Source organism: Balaenoptera physalus (assembly GCF_965194825.1).
Source record: "Balaenoptera physalus genome assembly, chromosome: 10".
NCBI lineage: Eukaryota > Metazoa > Chordata > Mammalia > Artiodactyla > Balaenopteridae > Balaenoptera > Balaenoptera physalus.
Window position 1 is genome coordinate 74549651 of NC_138889.1, and position 23077 is coordinate 74572727.

The window sequence follows — 23077 nt, forward strand, 5'->3', positions numbered from 1 at the left end:
CTCCTGGGGAAGTTGTCCCTGGATCACGGGACCCTGGCCGTGGCAGGCTGCACAGGCTCTCGGGAGGGGAGGTGTAGAGAGTGACCTGTGTTTGCACACAGGCTTCTTGGTGGCGGCAGCAGCAGCCCTAGCATCTCATGCCCGTCTCTGTGGTCCACGCTGATAGCTGCGGCTCGCGCCCGTCTCTGGAGCTCGTTTAGGCGGTGCTCTGAGCCCCCTCTCCTCGTGCACCCCGAAACAATGGTCTCTTGCCTCTTTGGCAGGTCCAGACTTTTTCCCGGACTCCGTCCTGGCTAGCTGTGGCGTACCAGCTCCCTTCAGGCTGTGTTCACATAGCCAACCCCAGTCCTCTCCCTGGGATTCGACCGAAGCCCAAGCCTCAGCTCCCAGCCCTCGCCCACCCGGGCGGGTGAGCAGACAAGCCTCTCAGGCTGGTGAGTGCTGGTCGGCTCCGATCCTCTGTGCGGGAATCTCTCCGCTTTGCCATCTGCGCCCCTGTTGCTGCGCTCTCCTCCGTGGCTCTGAAGGTTTCCCCTCACCCACCCACCATCTCTGCCAGTGAAGGGGCTTCCTAGTGTGTGGAAACTTTTCCTCCTTCACAGGTCCCTCCCAGAGGTGCAGGTCCCGTCCCTATTCTTTTGTCTCTGTTTTTTCTTTTTTCTTTTGCCCTACCCAGGTACATGGGGAGTTTCTTGCCTTTTGGGAAGTCTGAGGTCTTCTGCCAGCGTTCAGTAGGTGTTCTGTAGGAGTTGTTCCACATGTAGATGTACTTCTGATGTATTTGTGGGGAGGAAGGTGATCTCCATGTCTTACTCCTTCGCCATCTTGAAGGTCTCCCCCTTTTTTTTTTTAAATAGACATTTTTAAGAACACTTTTAGGCTCACAGCAAAGCTGAGCAGAAGATACAGAGTTCCCTTATACTGCCTGTTCCCACACATGCACAGCCTCTTCCCCTATCAACATCTCCCACCAGAGTGGTACATTTGTTACAATTGATGAACCTATACTGACACATCATTATCACTTGAATTCCATAGTTTACCTTATAGTTCACTCTTGTCCATTCCTTGAGTTCGGACAAATTTATAATGGCATGTATTTACCATTATAGTATCCTACAGAGTAGTTTCACTGCCCTAAAGATATTCTGTGCTCTGCTAATTCATCCCTTCCACTCTCCTAACTTCTGACAACCACTGATCTTTTTACTCTCTCCATAGTTTTGCATTTTTCAGAATGTCATGTAGTTGGAATCATACTGTTCAGATTGGCTTTTTTCACGTAGTGATATGCATTAAAGATTTCTCCATGTCTTTTCATAGCTTGATAGATCATTTCTTTTTAGGGCTGAATAATATTCCACTGTCAGGATCTGCCACAGTTTCTTCATTCATTTATCTGTTGAAGGACATCTTGGTTGCTGCCAAGTTTGGGCAATTATGAATAAAGCTGCTAGAAATATCTGTGTGTAGGGATTTGTATGAACATAAGTTTTCAACTCATTTTGATAAGGAGTGCAATTGCTGGATCATATAATAAGAGTACATTTAATTTTGTAAGAAACTGTCAAACTGTCTTCCAAAAAGTGGCTGTAGCATTTTGCATTTCCACCACAATAAATGAGAGTTCCTGTTGCTCCACATCCTTCTCAGCACTTGGTGCTAACAGTGTTTTGGATTTTGGCCGTTCTAATAGGTGTGTAGTAGTATCTTATTGATATTATAATTTGCAATTCCCTAATGACATATGATGTTGAGCATCTTTTCATATGTTTATTTGCCATCTGTATATCTTCTTTGGTGAGCTGTCAGGTCTTTTGCTCATTCTTCAATTGGGTTGTTTGTTTTCTTATTGTTGAGTTTAAAGAGTTCTTTGTATATTGTGAATAACAGTCCTACATCACATATGTCTTTTGCAAATATTTTCTCCCGGTCTGTGACTTGTCTTACTCTCTTGAAAGACGAGTCTTTTTATCATATGATGAAGGGCCATTCTAGTTCTTTACTATGAACTGTCTGTTCAAATCTCTTGATGGGCTCTATTTTAGAGCCATTTGGTTGTTAGATTCTAGCAGAAATTACCTCTTTCTAAAGTCATTCATGTCTCCACTCACAAATCCTTCCAAACTGGAGTCTCAGATCAACACATACTTTTATATTTATACCTGTGAAGCTAATTCTGAATGAAAAGAAATCTGGTGATAAAACTGTCTTCTGCAAATTCCTAATTTTTAGGCCAATAATTTTTGCTGGCAATAACCACTTACCTTTCACTATCACGTAACTGATAGAGAGCAAACTTTTGATCTTTATTGTTATGTCGGAACTGGTTTGTAACAGCTCAAGAGAGCCAGCTGTTCAATTTTTAGGAATTTTGTGAGCCAACTGTTAAACAATGCCATTATTAAAAATTAACTTTTATAAACTTACAATTAAATAAATTACATCACGAACAAAGACAAAAAAATGATCAAAACTCATCACTTCCTTATTCTGCTACATTTTACCATTACCTATGTTCTTGAAGGTATTTACATCAACTACCTGCAGGGTGGAAATCTTATATAACAGTGTGTATTACTGCACATCTCTTCCCAGTTCTGCACTCAATGACATTGCAAAAATGGCCATGGTAGGAGTATTTATCCCTGCAAATGCTACAAATCAGGGCTTTTCTCTCTCCCCCTCGCAGAGGGACAGTTGTTAACCATGAACTAGCCCTCTATTCATTGCTGATGTGTTGGCTAGGGAGCAGACCAAACATGCCACTCACTTATTCAAAAGGAGTTCAGAGTATTCAGTCAACCTGGCTCCAAATTTGCCTCAGTTAATTTATTTTATTATTATTATTATTAAAATTAATTAATTAATTAATTTTTGGCTGCTTTGGGTTTTTGTTGCTGCACTCGGGCTTTCTTTAGTTGCGGCGAGCGGGGGCTACTCTTCGTCGGGGTGCACGGGCTTCTCATTGCTGTGGCTTCTTTTGTTGTGGAGCATGGTCTCTAGGCGTGGGCTTCATTAGTTGTGGGGTGTGGGCTCAGTAGTTGTGGCGCACGGGCTTAGTTGCTTCGCGGTATGTGGGATCTTCCCAGACCAGGGCTCGAACCTGTGTCCCCTGCATTGGCAGGTGGATTCTTAACCACTGCGCCACCCGGGAAGTCCTGCCTCAGTTTATTAATTTAGAGAAAATGCAACTGAAACTGAAGCAAATTCCTTTATTCCTTAAAAGTGACTTTGGGGGACTTCCCTGGTGGCGCAGTGGTTAAGAATCTGCCTGCCAATGCAGGGGACACAGGTTCGAGCCCTAGTCTGGGAAGATCCCACGTGCCATGGAGCAACTAAGCCCGTGTGCCACAACTACTGAGCCTGCGCTCTAGAGCCCGCGAGCCACAACTACTGAGCCCACACGCCCCAACTACTGAAGCCCACACGCCTAGAGCCCGTGCTCTGCAACAAGAGAAGCCACCGCAATGAGAAGCCCATGCACCGCAACGAAGAGTAGCCCCCACTCACCACACCTTGAGAAAGCCCATGTGCAGCAACAAAGACCCAACGCAGCCAAAAATAAATAAATAAATTTATATATAAAAAAAAAAATCGGGGGTCTCCCTGGTGGCGCAGTGGTTAAGAATCTGCCTGCCAAAAAAAAAAAAAAAAGAATCTGCCTGCCAATGCAGGGGACACGGGTTTGAGCCCTGGCCCGGGAAGATCCAACATGACACGGAGCAACTAAGCCCGTGTGCCACAACTACTGAGCCTGTGCTCTAGAGCTCCTGTGCCACAACTACTGAGCCTGCATGCCACAACTACTGAAGCCTGCACACCTAGAGCCCGTGCTCCGCAACAAGAGAAGCCACTGCAATGAGAAGCCTACACACTGCAATGAAGAGTAGCCCCTGCTCTCCGCAACCAGAGAAAGCTGGCACACAGCAACAAAGACCCAATGCAGCCAAAAATAAAAATTTAAAAAAAAAAAAATTAAAAAAAAATTTTACTTTCATCCTGATGCATTCCTGTTTGATTAATTTAGGACTTCATATTTTATATACCAGTGAGGTCAAGCCTTCTTTTGATTTTTTCTTTTGTGTTGAAAAAACAAAATAATATTTGAGATGATTTTATTTTTATTGCTATTTTTTAAAATATTTATTTTATTTATTTTCTTTATCTTTTTTGGCTGTGTTGGGTCTTAGTTGCGGCATGCGGGATCTTCGTTGAGGCACGTGGGATCTTTCATTGCAGTGCGGGCTCTTCGTTGTGGCGCATGGACTTCTCTCTAGTTGTGGCATGCAGGTTTTCTCTTCCTTAGTTGTGGCGCGGGCTCCAGGGCGCGTGGGCTCTGTAGTTTGTGGCACGCAGTTGAGGTGCGTGAGCTTAGTGGTTGCCACGCGCAGGCTTAGTTGCCCTGCAGCACATGGGATCTTAGTTCCCTGACCAGGGGTCAAACCTGCGTCCCCTGCATTGCGAGGTGGATTCTTTACCACTGGACCACCAGGGAAGTCCCTTGAGGTGATTTTAAAGAAAAAAAAAAAAAGAATTAATAAAAATAAAGAAGAGCCCCAGATTTTAAACTCCACTCTCACACAGCTGTTATATTCTTAGACATTTCTTTTACTCTCTCTTTCTGTCTCTGCCAGTATTTGTCCGTAGGCATAGTATTATTTCTGTGTTTGAAATAATGGTATATATTCATTTTCATAGTCTGCTCTTTTTATGTGATTTTACATCATAAGACTTTTCCTTGTGTTAAAGTATAATTTTCAGACTTAAAAGCATGACTTTCGTGCACATGTGTTGTGGTGCAGCCTCTAAAATGGCCCCAATGATTTCTGCCTCCTACTTGTCATGACCTTGTGTAGTCCCCTCACGTTGAGCAGGGCTGCTCTTATTGACTGGCTTCTAAGTGTCAGGAAGGAAAAACTTTTCCTCCACTCTCTCAGGTTTACTAATTGGGAGCCTATGACTTAAACTGATCAAAAACTTATATTAACAGGAGAAAAGACAAATTTTAAATCCACATATGTTTGCAGGAGCGCACAGAAAAATGTGACTCAAGGGGGCAGTTAGAATTTGGAGCTTATATACCATCTTAATAGGGAAAGGGGAGATGGAGAAAGAGCACTTATGGGAAAACAAATGACTTTTAGAAAAGATAAATGGCCCTTAGGGGAATAGGTGGGAGATAGACTAGTTTTGTTTAGGTAATCTCTTATCCTGGTGCTGACAGCCCTCTCTGGTGATAGGGTCAATCTTCCCTGGTTAAGAAACTCCTTGGAAGAAGGTGTATGACAGTTGAGCTTCTTTTGGGAGGCTCTGCTTTTAGGCAGATAAAGGGAGTTCGGGGTGGGGAAAAACCTGTTCTTGTACCTGTCTGTTATCAAACGCCTTCAGCTCAAAATAATTTTTAGCTGGACCCTTTATAAGGAATAGAATATGGCAGAAATGATGATGTCATATCTGATACTAGGTTATAAAAAGACTGTTGCTTCCACATGGCTATTCTCTCTCTGTCTTGGATTGCTCAGTTCTGGGAGAAGCCAGTTGCCATGTCATGAGACAGCCCTGTGAAGATGCCCACGTGAGTGAGTTTAGAAGCAGATCTTCTGGGACCTGTCAACAACCACATGAGTGAGCTTGGAAGAAAATCCTTTTTCAGTCGAGCCTTGAGAAGACTGCAGTCTCATGAGAGACCCTGACCCAGACCCAGCTAAGCTACTTGCAGATTCCTAGCTCACAGAAATTGTGACATAATAAGTGTCTGCTGTTTTAGCCACTAAGTTTGGGGGTTATTTGGTACAAAGCAATGAGTAACTAATGCAGGTGCTAAGGATTTTTCACCTAGTTAATTAATATGGGAATCAGTAAGATATTAAGACCAATTCAAAGGAGAATTTGAAGAATAGATAAATAGAGGCAATTAGGAATGATGAAATAAATTTGCTAAGAGATGCAAATCTGATTAATATCTTATAGGACAATATAATGTAATGTTTTGGGTCATCTTTTTACAGAGTAGAAATTAATTATATTTCTATCAGACAAAATTCACATGTATTTTTGTGGACAAAGATCTTTTACATTACTATCAGTTTTCTACAATTTAACTTCCTGAAGAATTGTAAAAACAGCCTAGTTAGAAGAAAGACAATCTGAAGTGCACATCCGTATAGAATCAGTTTATCCTCAGTTGGTCTGCTAGATAACCTCTAGCATTCCACAGAAACGACACCAGTAATCTCTTCTGCCTATTTTAAAATCTTGGACAATTTTTCTAGACACTTGTTTATACAAAGGCTTTACAATGACTGTGTTTAATGGCTGTATAGTATTCTTGCAATTTGAAGCACCCTAATTTTTAATATTTTTCTATTATTGAAATTTCAGTTGTTCCCAGTTTTTTCTTAGTTACAATATTAGATAGTATTGTAGTATTATTTTATGTAGATATTTTAGTGTTGTAAATAATGATTATATTAATTTTTCCTTAAGATAAATTTCTAGGGGTGGGATCCAAGTGTAAGAACAGAGGGCAGTGTGCTCCATAGACTAGTTACCACTCTGCCTCTCTGGTCTGATTCCCTGTTTCCTTACAAGCACTAGGCCATCCAGCAGATGGTTCCACTCACCTTTCTGTGACTAATAGTACTGTGACCTCTGCCGGGAATATTCTCCCCCCTCTTAGCTAGGCCAGGGATTCTCAGATGGCTTTCAGGGAATTCACAAGCCTCTTGAAATCAAATGCAAAATTTTGTGTGTGTATGTATATGTGTGCTTTTTCTGGGGAAGAAAGTCCAGAGATTTATCACCTTCTCAAAGGCGGTCTGTGGGATGCTGAAGCTCCAGGTCCAAAAGGGTTTTTCTTACTCCTTCAAGCCTTACTGATCTCTTCCTCTCTGAGAAATACAATATTCCTGATCAATACTCCTTAATTGTTAACTAATGACTTCAAGGAAATTATTTTGTTTCTCCAACTTTTAGGACAGATACTTTTAAACAGTAGGCATAAGGAGTAAAAGGAAAAAAATGAACAAATCAGAGATAAAGTAGAGCAGACATTTAGGATGATGCCTAGTATGTTTGGAACACAAAAAATGGCAGCTATTATTGGCTATTACTCAAATGCTTATCAGATGAGAGGCAATGTAGCATGGGCTCTGGAGGTCAACTAAGGTTTGAATCTGATTTTGGTACTTATTAGCTGCGTGACCTCGGGTGAGTTGCTTAAATTCTGTGTCTCTTCTTCCTCATCTCTAAAATGCAGATAATAACAATTACCTAATTCATGCAAGTGTTGTGATAATTAAATGAAATAATGTATGTAAAGTGTTCTGAATGGCATATAGCACACAGTAAATGCTTGAAAAGTGGTCGCTATTATTCCAGACTAAAGCACTTTCACATATATTTTCTAATATTCACAAAGACCTATGAGGATTTTTTTTTCATTCTTTTTATTGAAAATTTTCAAACATATACAAAAGTAGGGAGAATAGTATAATGAATCCCCAGGTACCCATCACCCTGTGTCAACAATTAACATATTAGCTAGTTTTGTTTCAACTATACACCCACCCAACTTTCCCCCTACATTTGGATTATTTTGAAGCAAATCCCATCCATCACATCATTTCATTCAGTATGTATCTCTAAAAGATAAGAACTCTTTTAAGAGTTTATTAACCTCTTTCGGGAATTCCCTGGTGGTCCAATGGTTAGGACTCCCCACTTTCCCTGATGAGGGTCCAGGTTCAAACCCCGGTTGGGGAACTAAAATCCCGCAGTGGTGTGGTGCGGCCAAAAAAAAGAAAAAAAGAAAAGAAAATTATTAACCTCTTTCAATAGGTTGATTAACTGAGGCTGAGCAAAGTGAAGTAACATTCCCAAAGGGACCGAGCTGGTAAGTGTATTAACCAAAATTCAAATATAAGCCTGACTTCCTTTACGTTGCCATTTACTGACTGATATAAATATTCACAATCTGAAGGTTAGGCATTAGAACTCTAAACTTCAGTGGCTTCCCTGGTGGTGCAGTGGTTGAGAGTCTGCCTGCCACTGCAGGGGACACAGGTTCGAGCCCTGGTCTGGGAGGATCCCACATGCCTCGGAGCGATAGGCCCGTAAGCCACAATTGCTGAGCCTGCACGTCTGGAGCCTGTGCTCCGCAACAGGAGAGGCCGCGATAGTGAGAGGCCCGCGCACCGTGATGAAGAGTGGCCCCCACTTGCCGCAACTAGAGAAAGCCCTCGCACAGAAACGAAGACCCAACACAGCCATAAATAAATAAATAAATAAATAAATAAAATTAAAAAAAAAACAAAACTCTAAACTTCAATAGTAAATCTTAGCATTTTAAAATTTAAAAAGAGAATAGACTTGTGGTTGCCAAGGGGGAGTGGAGGAGGGAGAAGGATGGACTGGGAGTTTGGGGTTCGTAGATGCAAACTATTACATTTAGAATGGATAAACAACAAGGTCCTACTCTCTGGCACACAGAACTGTATTCAATCTCCTGGGACAAACCATGATGGAAAAGAATATAAAAAAAGAATGTAGAAGGGGATTAACCAAGATGGCGGAGTAGAAGGACGTGCTCTCACTCCCTCTTGCGAGAGCACCAGAATCAAAACTGGCTGCTGGACAATCATTGACAGGAAGAACCTGGACTTCACCAAGGAGGATACCCCACATCCAAGGACAGAGGAGAAGCCACAGTGAGACGGTAGGAGGGGCGCAATCAGAGTAAAATCAAATCCCATAACTGCTGGGTGGGTGACTCACAGACAGGCGAACATTTATACCACAGAAGTCCACCCACTGGAGTGAAGGTTCTGAGCCCCACGTCAGGCTTCCCAACCTGGGGGTCCGGCTACGGGAGAAGGAATTCCTAGAGAATCAGACTTTGAAGCCTAGTGGGAATTGATTGCAGGACTTTGACAGGACTGGGGGAAACAGAGACCCCACTCTTGGAGGGCACACACAAAGTAATGTGTGCATCGGGACCCAGGGGAAGGAGCAGTGACCCTGGGGGAGACTGAACCAGACCTACCTGCTGGTGTTGGGGGGTCTCCTGCAGAGGCGAGTGGTGGCTCTGTTTCACCGGGGGGATAAGGACACTGGCAGCCGAGGTTCTGGGAAGTTCTCCTTGCCGTGAGCCCTCCCAGAGTCTGCCATTAACCCCACCAAAGAGCACGGGTAGGCTCCAGTGTTGGGTTGCCTCAGGCAAAACAACCAACAGGGAGGGAACCCAGCCCCACCCATCAACAGTCGAGTGGATTAAGGTTTTACTGAGCTCTGACCGCCACAGCAACAGGGAGGGAACCCAGCCCCACCCATCAACAGTCAAGTGGATTAAGGTTTTACTGAGCTCTGACCGCCACAGCAACAGTCAGCTCTACCCACCACCAGAGCCTCCCATCAAGCCTCTTAGATAGCCTCAACCACCAGAGGGCAGAGAGCAGAAGCAAGAAAAACTACAATCCTGCAGCCTGCGGACCAAAAACCACAGTTACAGAAAGATAGAGAAGATGAAAAGGCAGAGGGCTATATACCAGATGAAGGAACAAGAAAAAACCCCAGAAAAACAACTAAATGAAGTGGAGATAGGCAACCTTCCAGAGAAAGAATTCAGAATAATGATAGTGAAGATGATCCAGGACCTCGGAATAAGAATGGAGGCAAAGATTGAGAAGATGCAAGAAATGATTAACAAAGACCTAGAAGAATTAAAGAACAAACAAACAGAGATGACCAATACAATAACTGAAATGAAAACTACACTAGAAGGAATCAATAGCAGAATAAGTGAGGCAGAAGAACGGATAAGTGACCTGGAAGACAGAATGGTGGAATTCACTGCTGCGGAACAGACTAAAGAAAAAAGAATGAAAAGAAATGAAGACAGCCTAAGAGACCTCTGGGACAACATTAAACGCAACAACATTCGCATTATAGGGGTCCCAGAAGGAGAAGAGAGAGAGAAAGGACCAGAGAAAATATTTGAAGAGATTATAGTCGAAAACTTCCCTAACATGGGAAAGGAGATAGCCACCCAAGTCCAGGAAGCGCAGAGAGTCCCATACAGAATAAACCCAAGGAGAAACACGCCGAGACACATAGTAATCAAAGTGGCAAAAATTAAAGACAAAGAAAAATTATTGAAAGCAGCAAGGGAAAAACGACAAATAACATACAAGGGAACTCCCATAAGGTTAACAGCTGATTTCTCAGCAGAAACTCTGCAAGCCAGAAGGGAGTGGCATGATATACTTAAAGTGATGAAAGGGAAGAACCTACAACCAAGATTACTCTACCCGGCAAGGATCTCATTTAGATTTGATGGAGAAATCAAAAGCTTTACAGACAAGCAAAAGCTAAGAGAATTCAGCACCACCAAACCAGCTCTACAACAAATGCTAAAGGAACTTCTCGAAGTGGGAAACACAAGAGAAGAAAAGGACCTACAAAAACAAACCCAAAACAATTAAGAAAATGGTCATAGGAACATACATATCGATAATTACCTTAAATGTGAATGGATTAAACGCCCCAACCAAAAGACATAGACTGGCTGAATGGATACAAAAACAGGACCCATATATATGCTGTCTACAAGAGACCCACTTTAGACCTAGGGACACATACAGACTGAAAGTTAGGGGATGGAAAAAGATATTCCATGCAAATGGAAATCAAAAGAAAGCTGGAGTAGCTATACTCATATCAGATAAAATAGACTTTAAAATAAAGAATGTTACAAGAGACAAGGAAGGACACTACATAATGATCCAGGGATCAATCCAAGAAGAAGATATAACAATTATAAATATATATGCACCCAACATAGGAGCACCTCAATACATAAGGCAACTGCTAACAGCTATAAAAGAGGAAATCGACAGTAACACAATAATAGTGGGGGACTTTAACACTTCACTTACACCAATGGACAGATCATCCAAAATGAAAATAAATAAGGAAACAGAAGCTTTAAATGACACAATAGACCAGATAGATTTAACTGATATATATAGGACATTCCATCCCAAAACAGCAGATTACACATTCTTCTCAAGTGCGCACGGAACATTCTCCAGGATAGATCACATCTTGGGTCACAAATCAAGCCTCAGTAAATTTAAGAAAATTGAAATCATACCAAGCATCTTTTCTGACCACAACGCTATGAGATTAGAAATGAATTACAGGGAAAAAAACGTAAAAAAGACAAACACATGGAGGCTAAACAATACGTTACTAAATAACCAAAAGATCACTGAAGAAATCAAAGAGGAAATAAAAAAATACCTAGAGACAAATGACAATGAAAACACGACGACCCAAAACCTATGGGATGCAGCAAAAGCGGTTCTAAGAGGGAAGTTTATAGCTATACAAGCCTACCTAAAGAAACAAGAAAAATCTCAAGTAAACAATCTAACCTTACACCTAAAGAAACTAGAGAAAGAAGAACAAACAAAACCCAAAGTTAGCAGAAGGAAAGAAATCATAAAGATCAGAGCAGAAATAAATGAGATAGAAACAAAGAAAACAATAGCAAAGATCAATAAAACTAAAAGTTGGTTCTTTGAGAAGATAAACAAAATTGATAAGCCATTAGCCAGACTCATCAAGAAAAAGAGGGAGAGGACTCAAATCAATAAAATCAGAAATGAAAAAGGAGAAGTTACAACAGACACTGCAGAAATACAAAACATCCTAAGAGACTACTATAAGCAACTCTATGCCAATAAAATGGACAACCTGGAAGAAATGGACAAATTCTTAGAAAGGTATAACCTTCCAAGACTGAATCAGGAAGAAACAGAAAATATGAACAGACCAATAACAAGTAATGAAATTGAAACTGTGATTAAAAATCTTCCAACAAACAAAAGTCCAGGACCAGATGGCTTCACAGGTGAATTCTATCAAACATTTAGAGAAGAGCTAACACCCATCCTTCTCAAACTCTTCCAAAAAATTGCAGAGGAAGGAACACTCCCAAACTCATTCTATGAGGCCACCATCACCCTGATACCAAAACCAGACAAAGACACTACAAAAAAAGAAAATTACAGACCAATATCACTGATGAATATAGATGCAAAAATCCTCAACAAAATACTAGCAAACAGAATCCAACAACACATTAGAAGGATCATACACCACGATCAAGTGGGATTTATCCCAGGGATGCAAGGATTCTTCAATATACGCAAATCAATCAATGTGATACACCATATTGACAAATTGAAGAATAAAAACCATATGATCATCTCAATAGATGCAGAAAAAGCTTTTGACAAAATTCAACACCCATTTATGATAAAAACTCTCCAGAAAGTGGGCATAGAGGGAACCTACCTCAACATAATAAAGGCCATATATGACAAACCCACAGCAAACATCATTCTCAATGGTGAAAAACTGAAAGCATTTCCTCTAAGATCAGGAACGAGACAAGGATGTCCACTCTCACCACTATTATTCAACATAGTTCTGGAAGTCCTAGCCACGGCAATCAGAGAAGAAAAAGAAATAAAAGGAATACAAATTGGAAAAGAGGAAGTAAAACTGTCACTGTTTGCGGATGACATGATACTATACATAGAGAATCCTAAAACTGCCACCAGAAAACTGCTAGAGCTAATTAATGAATATGGTAAAGTTGCAGGATACAAAATTAATGCACAGAAATCTCTTGCATTCCTATACACTAATGATGAAAAATCTGAAAGAGAAATTATGGAAACACTCCCATTTACCATTGCAACAAAAAGAATAAAATACCTAGGAATAAACCTACCTAGGGAGACAAAAGACCTGTATGCAGAAAACTATAAGACACTGATGAAAGAAATTAAAGATGATACCAACAGATGGAGAGATATACCATGTTCTTGGATTGGAAGAATCAACATTGTGAAAATGAGTATACTACCCAAAGCAATGTACAGATTCAATGCAATCCCTATCAAATTACCAATGGCATTTTTTACAGAGCTAGAACAAATCATCTTAAAATTTGTATGGAGACACAAAAGACCCCGAATAGCCAAAGCAGTCTTGAGGCAAAAAAATGGAGCTGGAGGAATCAGACTCCCTGACTTCAGACTATACTACAAAGCTACAGTAATCAAGACAATATGGTACTGGCACAAAAACAGAAACATAGATCAATGGAACAAGATAGAAAGCCCAGAGATTAACCCACGCACCTATGGTCAACTAATCTATGACAAAGGAGGCAAAGATATACAATGGAGAAAAGACAGTCTCTTCAATAAGTGGTGCTGGGAAAACTGGACAGCTACATGTAAAAGAATGAAATTAGAATACTCCCTAACACCATACACAAAAATAAACTCAAAATGGATTAGAGACCTAAATATAAGACTGGACACTATAAAACTCTTAGAGGAAAACATAGGAAGAACACTCTTTGACATAAATCACAGCAAGATCTTTTTTGATCCACCTCCTAGAGTAATGGAAATAAAAACAAAAATAAACAAGTGGGACCTAATGAAACTTCAAAGCTTTTGCACAGCAAAGGAAACCATAAACAAGATGAGAAGACAACCCTCAGAATGGGAGAAAATATTTGCAAATGAATCAACGGACAAAGGATTAATCTCCAAAATATATAAACAGCTCATGCAGCTCAGTATTAAAGAAACAAACACCCCAATCCAAAAATGGGCAGAAGACCTAAATAGACATTTCTCCAAAGAAGACATACAGACGGCCACAAAGCACATGAAAAGCTGCTCAACATCACTAATTATTAGAGAAATGCAAATCAAAACTACAATGAGGTATCACCTCACTCCTGTTAGAATGAGGATCATCAGAAAATCTACAAACAACAAATGCTGGAGAGGGTGTGGAGAAAAGGGAACCCTCTTGCACTGTTGGTGGGAATGTAAATTGATACAGCCACTCTGGAGAACAATATGGAGGTTCCTTAAAAAACTAAAAATAGAATTACCATATGACCCAGCAATCCCACTACTGGGCATATACCCAGAGAAAACCGTAATTCAAAAAGACACATGCACCCGAATGTTCATTGCAGCACTATTTACAATAGCCAGGTCATGGAAGCAACCTAAATGCCCATCAACAGACGAATGGATAAAGAAGATGTGGTACATATATACAATGGAATATTACTCAGCCATAAAAAGGAACGAAATTGAGTCATTTGTTGAGACGTGGATGGATCTAGAGACTGTCATACAGAGTGAAGTAAGTCAGAAAGAGAAAAACAAATATCATATATTAATGCATGTATGTGGAACCTAGAAAAATGGTACAGATGAGCCAGTTTGCAGGGCAGAAGTTGAGACACAGATGTAGAGAATGGACATATGGACACCAAGGGGGGAAAACTGCGGTGAGGTGGGGATGGTGGTGTGCTGAATTGGGCGATTGGGATTGACATGTATACACTGATATGTATAAAATTGATGCCTAATAAGAACCTGCAGTATAAAAAAACAAACAAAACAACTAATACTAAACTTTCATTGGGTTATTTGTATGGAAATATGTTAATATAAATGTTTCAGACATTACATGAAATTCCTAAAAATCTTATATTTGTATTTGTATGGAAATATGTATGGAAATATGTTAATATAAATGTTTCAGACATTACATGAAATTTCTAAAAATCTTATATTTGTATTTGTATGGAAATATGTATGGAAATATGTTAATATAAATGTTTCAGACATTACATGAAATTTCTAAAAATCTTATATGTTCTGGTATAATGTTATAAGTAATAATCCTAGTTATTACTTTAAAATGTATATCTCAGAAATAACTAATTTTCTTGTCAACTGCATTATTATGAACTTTCATCAAATCTTTTACCGTGGTCATTTTTAAGTCTTTTGTCATTTACAGACAGTTCTGGGTGTACTCTGATGATTTTGCAAATATGTTCCTATAAAAGGGTTTCATCTTCAAGAAATTCATGGAAAAGACTCTGACAAGTACAGGTTTCTGGTAACTGACTGTACTGCTGAACTGAATGAATAAGCATTTTCAGAACTCTGATGAAAAACTGATGAACTCATAAAAGTGCTAACAAAAGATCAAGATGAAAAAAAACAATTAATTACATGGGACTGAGTGAACTGATGAGGATGAGTATAATTTTTGTGACTTTCTGTCTGAATTAAAAGAAAAAAAAAAGTCCCGCAAGGACTCAGAGGCAAAGAATATACAAATCAATTTCCACTGCAAAGTAAAGGAGCTGTTACAGTGGAGGATTACTGGACTGAATGTCAATATTATGACATAGTATGAGTGTGTTTCATGTTTGGTAATTGCAATCATTGTTGTTTTTGTTGTGGTCATCCATGTACAATGCTTGGTGTCAGTCTATTTATCTCTTGTAAAAATAAAAAAAAAAAAAAAAAAAAAAATGAACATAGGATTCAGGAATTTAAAAATTGCCTACTTAAAAATATCTACTGTATCAATTTCTCATAAGGTTTTCTTCTAGGTTTTGATTTTGTTGTTTGTAATAGCCTTTAAGGTGAAGTATAATTTTAAGTGTGTCATCCCTTGAAAATCAGCACTTGCAATTTTATAGCATTATTGTGATAGTGCTAAGTGAACACAGATCCTAATAAATACTTTTCATACTGTCAAAAAAAAAAAAAAAAAAAAAAGAATGTATATATGTGTGTAACTGAGTCACTTTGCTGTACAGCAGAAATTAGCACAACATTGTAAATCAACTATACTTCAATAAAAAAATAGAGAATAAAAATAAAATAAAATGTCTTGGGAAAAAAATAAAATAAAATTTAAGAAGAAATCATGTAGCACAGGGAACTCTACTTAATACTTTGTAATGGCCTACATGGGAAAAGAATCTAAAAAAGAGTAGATATATGTACATGTATACTAATTCACTTTGCTGTATACCTGAAACCAACACAACATTGTAAATCAACTATACTCCAATAAAAACTTTAAAAAAATAAAAAGAAATCAGAATAGAATAAAAGCATTGGTGTTCAACATTGAGTAGTGATAGACCACAGATTAAGCTCTTATGGATTTATTTTTCCTCTGGTTGAAAGAATTTATCTTGATCTTTGAAGCCATCAAGCACGAAGTGTGAAAGCAGGCATCAATTGTTCAGATTTTGTACATAGTGAATAACTGAGCAAATTTTTTCTCCAGCTTTCAGCACTAAAACAAATGCCTGCTGGAAACTACAAGCACCTGCTTGTAGTTTGTCACACTTTCAAAAGAAAATATTCCTAGCAATGTGATTATTTAAAAGGAAGAGTATACAGGCAGAAACTGCATGCAGGGAATTAAAATTATAGTGCCCAGCACCATGACCGCTTTCAACAAATGTTAATTGATGATGATGAAAATGATAGTAATCATAATAATGAGGTTGACACATGACATATGAACCACACGAACGAGCAGGTAGACAAGTCGTATGTCTGTAAATAACAGCTTGCAAAGCATCTTTGGAGCTTGTCTGAGGAAAAGGCCAAAGAGGTGTTTGTGTATGGTCCAGGTGCTAAAACCACTGGCTTTGGGGCCAGCAAGAATTCTGATCCCCTACTATTAGATGTATGACCTTGAACATGTTACTTAACATCTCTGAGCCTCAGTTTCTGCATTTGTAAAATGGGGATACTAGTACCTATTGCATAGTTGTTATGAGGATTAGATGAGGTTGTGTGACTGACTCATGATTATCAAAATTGTTTGGGAGTTACTAGGAGATGTCCCCCAAGCTTGAGAAAATGAGGCAAGTAAAATTGCTTTTCAGAAGTGGAAGGAGACTGAAGTGTGCTTAGGCTGGCAATAATGTATTTGGAGAAACACTGAATTATTTAGAAGGGGACAGTAAATATCCCAGGTTCTCCTGGTAACCTGATGAGGATCTAGCCTCCTGGGTTAAGTTTGCCGATAGGGAAGGAAATGAGCAGGCATTCAGCCTTCAAGTATGTAAACCCTGTGGCAGTGACTCTCTGTGGATGACTAGGTTAGCATTTGGCTCCTGTGAATTTTGGGGTGCCCAAGTCTGTCTCTCAGGCCCTGGACACTCTGAGGCCTTTCACAGGAAAGGACAGATCAAGCCAGACTCACCTTAGACAGTGTGCACACAAATCACCTACAGGTCTTACTAAAATGCATATTCAGATTTGGTAGATCTGGGGTGGGGCCTGAGATGCTCCCAGGTGATGCTGAGTCTGCTGGTCCCTAGGTCACACTTTGAATAACAGAGCTGCAGACAATGCATGCACCCCCACTTTCAGTTACCCCTCTACTTTCCACAAGGATTCATCAATAGTATTTATCGTCCTCTCTTTCTTCTGGGGGTCATAAGTGTCCAACTAAGAACCTAATGCTTGCTGCCCAAGCACTCTACATCCAGGGACTAGAGCAAGTCTTTGACTTGCTTCGTTTGTTTTGTTCGTCCATACTTACAGGTCAGCATGGGGCAATAATGGGTGTCTAAATCTTCCTCTCTCTAATCCAGGGCAGGTCCAGCAAGGGCACTGGCTAAGGCTGCTTAGCTGTATCCTGCCTGAGGTGGACTGAAGCTGAGAGAGAGAAAAGACTGACTGAATACGGGTCCTACAGGAAGTCCAAAGGCAAACCAGGGGAAGCTGAAGCAAAATTAGCTGGGTGAATGGGAAGAGCACCCGAGAGTGGGATGAAGAGATGGTGGTAGATGATTGTTTTGGGGCTACGAGATCTCAGCTTATCTGGCAAACCCTGAACTTGCGGCTTGCATGATGGAATCCCTGTAACAGGCAAAGCTAAATTTGAATCAAGCCATATCCAGACTTGAGTTGTTAAAATAAGAAACAGGCATTGTAGGCTTTTGAGAGTATCTTATTTTTGAAAATTTTGATTTGCTCATCTGAAAACTGAGAGAAATAAATTAAAATAAATGGGTTATAGATAAACCATAATGGAAAAGAATATAAAAAAAGAATGTGTATATGTGCATAACTGAGTCACTGCTGTACAGCAGAAATTAGAACAACATTGCAAATCAGCTATACTTCAATAAAAAAATAAAAAATATATAAATGGGTTATATAAAACTTAAGTGTAGACAAGATTAAAACTCATCTATAATCTTTATTTTTTACCTTTATTTTTAAAAATATTTATTTATTTATTGGCTGCGTTGGGTCTTTGTTGCTGCACGCAGGCTTTCTCTAGTTGCGGCGAGCTGGGGCTACTCTTCGTTGAGGTGCACGAGCTTCTCATTGCGGTGGCTTCTCTTGTTGCGGAGCATGGGCTCTAGGCGCACGGGCTTCAGTAGTTGTGGCACGCGGGCTCAGTACTTGTGGCTCATGGGCTCTAGAGCACAGGCTCAGTAGTTGTCGTGCACGAGCTTTGTTGCTCTGCAGCATGTGGGATCTTCCTGGACCAGGGCTCGAAATGCACCAGGAAAAAAACCCACAGAAGACGTTGGTCTAACATAATTTCCTCTAAGGAAGTGGTTATTTTTCTGGGTGGCTTAATATAAGACATAACTGACTGATTACAGTCAGACGTGTGGATGTAAATTATGCTAGAGAACCACATGAAAGCAGGTCAAGTTCTCATATACAGCCAAAATGGCTAGTTTCAAGATTACACAGTACTGATCCTCTTGGTCTGTGAGTGACCTGAAGGCAGAGGCCATGTCTGGTCCATCTGTGTGGTTAGCAAGGCAGGCATTCTGCATCTAGGAGATTCTCCCACTAGTTCGGGGCCGTGGGGGCAGGACTGGGGCAAAGGAGCAGATCTGCAGCATTAGGGAGAGGAACTGAAAGGAAGGGTTCTTTCAGCAGGACAAAGCATGCTACGGAAGGAGATCTTGCAATAGAACCGAACAAGAGTCTGTCCTCTGCACAAATATGCGAGTAGGGATGTCAAGTGTCTTCGAAAAAAGTTCCTCACAAACAGGGAATATAGAAGGGATGATGGTGAAAAAAAAATAAACCACATCTGTTTTTTTGTAGATATACCTTGTCCCTCCCCACTCCTTTTCCTCTGAGAAAGTTTTAACATTATCATGTACATAGCATTAGAGTACCTGAACATATTACTTGAAAATAGATAAACGAGACAGCAAATTATTCACATATCTTTATGTAATATTTATATAACACTGAATATGTGCTAGGCACTGTTATAAGTACTTTCCAAATAAATATTAGGTCATTTAATCCTTGTAACAACTCTATGAAATAACACTATTGAAATCCTCATTTTACAAATGAGGAAACTGGAGCACAAAGAAGATGAGTAACTTGCCCGAGGTCACACAGCTAGTAAGTGGTAGAGCCCAGGTAGTCTTCTCCCAAGTCCATGCTTTGCTTTATCTTTAAGAAAGGACTACAAACAAGCGGTGAGAGTGTGAAACTGTGCAACTCTGATTGGGACTTGAACCCACATGTGTTGAAACAGGAGGGAAGGGGGCAGGGCACAATCTTTAAAAGAATGACATAGCCCAAACACGGCATAAACTGATTAGAAGCAAACAGGTCCAAGATGGTGGAGTCGCCTTCCACTAGACCTGGAGCCTCAATATATGCTCATTGTAACACATCAGCAAGCTAAATGACACACCCACAGGTGCCATGACAGTTCCAAGGCCGACCACAGAGGTCAAAAAGTGGGCAGTGGCACAATTCCTAGAAATCCCCACCCCTTCCCCAAAATAGCTGGAATACTTCTCCCACTCATTAGCCTATGAAATTACCCACCCCTATAACAACTGACAACCTCATACCCTGGTGTTGCTCTCGCCTTCTGAGATGGCCCACACTCTGTCTGTGGAGTGTGTTTCTTTCTAAATAAATCCACTTCTTACGTATCATTTTGTCACTCACTGAATTCTTTCTGTGATGAGACATCAAGAACCTGAGCTTCATTAAGTCCTGAAACCAGGTGTGTGATCTCAGTTGGAAGACTGTGGGTTTTGGCTGGGTTGGAGTCCCAGCCGCGTGGGTTCAAGTTCCAATCAGGGTTTAGGCTGGGTTCGAGTCCTGGCACGTGGGTTCAAGTCCCAATCTGAGGTGCACGGTTTCAAAAGGGCCAGGTATATTACACTGCTGGAGAAGGAACCTCATGGGCGTCTTAAACCCAGCCACTTATTTTTTGGCTCCTATAGGTGAATGCTAAGTGGCAATAGAACTTTGCTGACACTGTGTGAAACTGAGCAGGATCCTGTGGGGCCCTCCTCAGTAGAAATCCTTTCGGATGCAAATCCTTTCTGTGTCCCCCATTTCTTGTTTGTAGGAAAGAAGCTTCAGCCTCCTAGACCTTCCCTGAGTACCAAAGGGCAGATTCAAACAGTTGCTTATCAGGGAAGAGAGGGAACAAAGAAAACAAAGAAACAAAGGAGGAGCAGTCAGGAAACCATAGTGCAATAATAAAGCAGGGTCCTGGTTCTTCCTCAAGGAATATACATAACAATATCTTTGAGTTCTTCTGTAGGAACTAAGGCCCCCACCCAGGTGGAGGATGGTAACTTCAGGCTGGGTATGATTCCTGGAGCAACACCCTGTTACCCCACCACCAACCAGTCAGAAGAAAATCTGCACACAGTGGAAGATAAAAGACTCTGAGCCCCTCCCCGAATGATTAACTGCGATTAACTTCCCTTTTCTCCCTCTAAAAAACTTTCATGGTCAAGCAGAATCTTGGGAGTTGGTTCTTGGATACAAGTCCTATTTCTCCCCATGTTGCTGGCCTCCTGAATAAAGCAATCTTTCCTTTCCAGTCAACACTTGCCTCTCGAGTATTGGCTTTTGAGTGGCAAACAGCCAAATCTGAGTTAGGTAATATATGTTTCTCTAGTTTCTTGTCGTCACTATTAATTCTGTGCTTCTTTTTGTTTGTTTCTGGATTGCTTATGGCTGATAAGTTATTCCCCAAATTTTGTTAGTCATATTTGTTTCTCTATTTGTCCACCTTAAGACCATGCAAACCAGGAAGGAGAACAGACTTCTACCTGGATGGGAAACAGCTCTTTGATATCCAAACTAGTAAGTTTTTGTGTTTCTGTTTTTACTCTTGACTTGCAGCTGAAATTGTAGATTTAAAGCTATAAATCTATATCTCTGTGTAATTTAGAAAGGCCTTTACCTCTCCGTGTATGAGTGTGAAATTGTAACTGAGCAAAGGGCTCGTGTGCCAGCAGTACAGAAAGCCAAACTCTGGCAGTGGGAATTTGCAGCAAAGTAAGGATTTATTGCAGGGCACCAAGCAAGGGAGTGGGAGACAAGTCTCCACTTCAACTTGGTCTTTGAGTTAGGAGTTTTTTCAAGGGGGAGAACAAAGAGGCTGGGGTTAATCATCTTCTTGTGACATTTCTTAATTGTAGTTTTGGGAATCAGGATGTCTCTGGTTTGTGATTCTCTGGCCAAGTGGTCCATGGCTCAGAGGCCTATTAGCTCATCTTGCCCTGGAGAAACAACCTGAGTTTGTTTAAGTTAATAGTGATATCTACAACAGCAATTTTAGTACATTAATGATGTTATCAACAACATCAGTTTTAGTCATCTGACTCTGGTTGATTAGTGTTTAGTTAGCACAGGATTGAGGTCAGAGAAGAAAAAAGGGAAATAAAGTTTGGGTTAGAAAGAAAATCAAAAATTGGGTAAGGGAACTCGGCTTTAGGGGGACTCAGTTTCAGAATGTCTACCTATCTCCAGATGATATTAATAAATTAGATTATAGGGACTTCCCTAGTGGTGCAGTGGTTAAGAATCCACCTGCCAATGTAGGGGACATGGGTTTGATCCCTGGTCCAGGAAGATCCCACATGCTGCGGAGCAACTAAGCCCTTGTGCCACAACTACTGAGCCTGTGCTCTAGAGCCCGTGTGCCACAACTACTGAAGCCCGCATACCTAAAGCCCGTGCTCTGCAACAAGAGAAGCCACCACAATGAGAAGCCCACGCACTGCAATGAAGAGTAGCCCCTGCTCGCCACAACTAGAGAAAGCCCGCACGCAGCAATGAAGACCCAATGCAGCCATAAATAAATAAATAACAATTTTTAAAATAAATAAATAAATAAATTAGATTATAACGACTTCTAAATTAAAGGAGCTCTGCTCTGATTGGCTTATAGAGATAACTAAGCACACACATAAATCAAATGTTCCTAAAATTCTCTTAAACTAAGGAAACCAAGCATCTAATACTTTAAATGTGCTAAACTAAAAAAATTCTAACAGAATATATGGGGAGGCTCAAGGAAAATAGGGTTCTTCTAACAAGGTACAGATTCTTTGTGGCCTCCATTCCCTGTCTCTGGTGGTAAGAATGTCCTTTTCTTCCAGGTGCAAAGAGGGCATCTTTCACATGGGAGTTTTACCTCTTGCTTTCAAGAAGAAAGGGGAGGTCAGAGTGCCCTTCTTGCATCTGCTATTTTCCAAGTGCCTTTAGCTCAAAATAATCAGTAGGCCAAATCAAAATATTTTGAGGTGGCATGTTCTGAACCCCTTCAAGACTCATTTAACAATTTTGGTTTTAAGAAATAGCTATCTCTTCTCTGATTTATCAGTGTTAAGTATAATAGAAATCTACATTTTGTTCTATTTGTATTTGTTTTTCCTAAACGTCTGGAGGTTTACTGACCAAATAAGCTAACATTACTTCTACATAATGTTAATAGAGAAAAAAAGCAGCCCCTGACATCCAGGAGCTGGCCTGGTGCTATCTGCTGCTGGGCCTTGGTGTTGCTATGAGCTGGCTTGGCACTCACAGCTGGGTCTTAATGTTCTCCTGCTGGACATGAACTATTTCACAGAACGTCAACATCAGACAAGGCCACTCTGTCTGTGACCATGACAGATTAATACAAAAACAAGCCCACTCCAATAATCATGTCTGAACATAGACAAAACAAGAACATTGTCCAAGCCATAAAATACCAAATATCTCTCTAGACCAGCTAGTATATGACTGATACTGCTTTACCAATTATAGCTCTATGCTTGCATTAGTGTGCCCTCCCTATGAATAAGATGTATTGAGATAATCATAGATCGTCCCCACTTTCACCTAGA

The 23077-nt window shown here is 40.4% G+C and overlaps 1 protein-coding gene across 1 annotated transcript in view; it reads right to left on the reverse strand.

The window, feature by feature from the left end:
* LOC309667842 (uncharacterized protein) overlaps positions 1 to 23077 on the reverse strand; it is a gene marked incomplete at its 5' end in the record, with an annotated part of 57003 nt that overhangs the window by 4737 nt on the left and 29189 nt on the right. The gene's annotated exons all lie outside the window — the stretch shown is intronic.